Raw genomic sequence first — 3,568 nt, forward strand, 5'->3', positions numbered from 1 at the left:
TTTCCCTGGAGTGTCGGAGGCTGAGGGGTGACCTTATGGAAGTTTAAAAAATTATGAGGGGCATGGATAGGCAAAGCCTTTTCACTGGGATCGGGGAGTCCAGAACTAGAGGGCATAGGTTTAGGGTGAGAGGGGAAAGATATCAAAGAAACCTAAGGGGCAACCTTTTCACGCAGAGGGTGGTACGTGTATGGAATGAGCAGCCAGAGGAAGTGTTGGAGACTGGTACAATTGCAACATTTAAGAGGCATTTGGATGGGTATATGAAATAGGAAGGTTTGGAGGGATATGGGCCGAGTGCTGGCAGGTGGGACTAGATTGGGTTGGGATATCTGGTCGGCATGGACGGGTTTGACCGAAGGGTCTGTTTCCATGTTGTACATCTCTATGACTCTAAAAATAACTATCATCAACACAGATAATATAACAATACAGTGTACGATCAAATTAATGATCATTGTGGCCTTTAGGGACTAATCCTTAAATATAGCCTCCTCTGTTGTACGGTCATGGCTGCGATAGAACCAGGAAGTCTTGCCACCTGACTGAGGTGACCAGAATATCATCTACATTTTTTTCCGGTTAATCTATTTACTTAATTTGCTCTAAAATTCAGTATATTTCAGATTGAGGTTCCTTAATTTGTGATTTTTGTTTTAATTGCCAAATTCCCTATCCACAGATTTCTTCACTCAATAGCAGTAAAATAACATTGTATATGGACTCAAAATTTCTCAGCTCTCTTCATTTGTATCTATCTTGAGGATACTTCTTCAATATGTTTCCCTCCTTGCCAATTTTATGAATGATAGTTACCACTCAATGATACAATCTCCAAATGCAGTTACTTCCTTTTGAGTTACAATATACATGGCATCAAAAAAATACAGCTCTAACATTCATCAGGCTTTACCTTCAACTTATGATTTCCACTTTTATTTTTTCCTGGAGTTTCCTTACCACAGATTCTTACACCACCTGAGTTGTAGCTCAGCCTTTTTTTTTACATATACTAACTATCCTAACACATTACAATTCCACTTACTTGTTCAAACATACAAATGCACAAAATGGGTATCTGTATGTCATCCAATGGGCCTTTTCACTCAGTCCATCATTGCTCCTCCCAGAGTCCATATTCTTTCATTTCTGTAATATTTTGACATAATAGTCAATCACACTTTTTATTTTGATTGTAATTTTTACATCCCTTTCACTAATACTACTTTTATTGTTTTAATGTCAATTTCTCTATGGATTTTGTGTCAGTGTCTTATTGTTTAAATTATGTTTTTGTGCACTTCCAAGCCACTAGCCCTTTCATCAAGTAGGTATACATGTCTGAGACCTGTTATTCAGTTCATGCTTTTTTGTACTGTCTCATGTTTGTTACCTCTGAGATGACATTTACTTTTGCACACTTACATTGGTGTCCCAAGATCATGTCATGCATTCTTGACTCCCACAGTCTTATGAAATGATCCATGAGGTTTTACTTATCTCTCCACCTATAGTCCCAATGCCTTGGGTAGTGGCTTGATCACCATATCAGTTTTCTTAAATGGAAAGACAAGGACACAAACATCACCAAGAGAAAGCTATCAGTTTGGTGCTCTCATCTAAATTTCCTTTGCACTAAAATACATTTTAACCTGAATGCCTCTTCAACCCATTTTTTTTGTCTTCTGCCATTAAGTGGGCGGCATGGTGGCACTGCTGCCTCACAGCGCCAGAGACCCGGGTTCAATTCCCACCTCAGGCGACTGACTGTGTGGAGTTTGCACGTTCTCCCCGTGTCTGCGTGGGTTTCCTCCGCGTACTCCAGTTTCCTCCCACAGTCCAAAGATGTGCAGGTCAGGAGAATTGGCCATGCTAAATTGCCCGTAGTGTTAGGTAAGGGATAAATGTAGGGGTATGGGTGGGTTGCGCTTCGGCGGGGCGGTGTGGACTTGTTGGGCCGAAGGGCCTGTTTCCACACTGTAAGTAATCTAATCTAATCTAGTCTCCACCCTTAAATACTTTGTCTCATCCAATTTTGCAATTTAACTATTATCACCATAACTAATTCCGGAGATTTGTGGAGATCTGTAGTCCATGGAACATAATCTTATGGTATTTTGAAACAGAAGTCAAACATTTCTGTTTGATTCAAGTACAACATACTTTGTTTGTTCTTTTTCTAAGATGATCCACTTTTTAAAAAGTTACTTGATAACTCATTCCAAATATTTGATATATTTCAATGTAAATTTGTCCAAATTCAAAACTATGTTTACTCTCTCAAAGTTATGAACCATTTTTGTATGCACTGAAACCACTGTAACTGTGTTCATGCACTTCATCACTTCCCAGAAACCCTTTACATTTTCAGATAATTATTCCATTAAATGTTTATAATACCAGGGCATGTGAATTTTAGTATAGTTTTTGTCATGATATACTTAAGTATATCCTGACACTCAATACAATTAATATTTCCAGTACTTCCCCAACACTGAGACATATTATTGTTGAATAGCTTGATGCCTTGTCCATTATTGAACCTTGTAGAAGTGTTTGAATGTACCTTTGTTTGTTGGTTACTAAATGTTGTTTTATACAATTTGTGTTTTTTTGTACCCTGGAGCTCGAGAGCTGGGGATACTTTGAAGTTAGTTTGGATTTTGGGAATGTATGGTGATGTTGTTGCGATGTTGAAATTCTGCAAACAGGTTCACCCTTCAGTGTCTCCAGGTTCTAAAAAAAAAACAAACAAGCTCCATCTATTCCGCATCAAGCAGAATAGGTTAATTAGTATTAATTTACCACAGATTCAAAAAAAGGGGGTGGGGCATAAACTCCTGAATGTATTTACTTCATCCATGTCTCTTCCTTCTTGAAGCAAGGTAAAGCCCTCCCCTTTGTTAAATTTGCCTTTCCTAAATTCCTTGCACACAGGGAGTTGCATTTTCAATATTCCAATATCTCTATCGCTTGGATATTAACAATGAGTTAATCTTATTACCCAGAATTAAAGATTCACTCATGGTTAAAACAGTACTTGGAAGTTCACTCTGGCCAGAAAATGAACTTTCAAACATGGTAATTTTTGGAATAAAAATTTACCCAAGTTCATGGACCCAATTCAAACAGTTACATTTTTACCAAGCTTTACAAACCAAATTTTTAGAACACCATTTTGCAGATTTTTGCTTCACACAACCATCAACGGTTTCTTAAAAGGAAACCATTAACCATATATGTCCCACACTGAGACAGACATACAAACACTTTCAAATGTCCATACATTCCTAAAATACAAACTAACTTCAAAGTATCCCCAGATCTCGAGCTCCAGAGAACAAAAACACTAGTTGTATAAAACGACATTTAGCAACCAACAAACAAAGGTGCATTCAAACACTTCGACAAGGTTGAGTCACTTGCACATACATAAACCTGGCCTCCAGTTCTCTCTTTTTCTGGTTATCGGGTCCCCCATCCTTCTGGGGGTCTTAATTGTGCTAACATATTAGCTACAGACACAAGTCCAGAGCCTATCACATTCCACATATGGAAGGTATCTAGA

Source organism: Chiloscyllium plagiosum, chromosome 9, assembly GCF_004010195.1.
Source record: "Chiloscyllium plagiosum isolate BGI_BamShark_2017 chromosome 9, ASM401019v2, whole genome shotgun sequence".
Taxonomy (NCBI): domain Eukaryota; kingdom Metazoa; phylum Chordata; class Chondrichthyes; order Orectolobiformes; family Hemiscylliidae; genus Chiloscyllium; species Chiloscyllium plagiosum.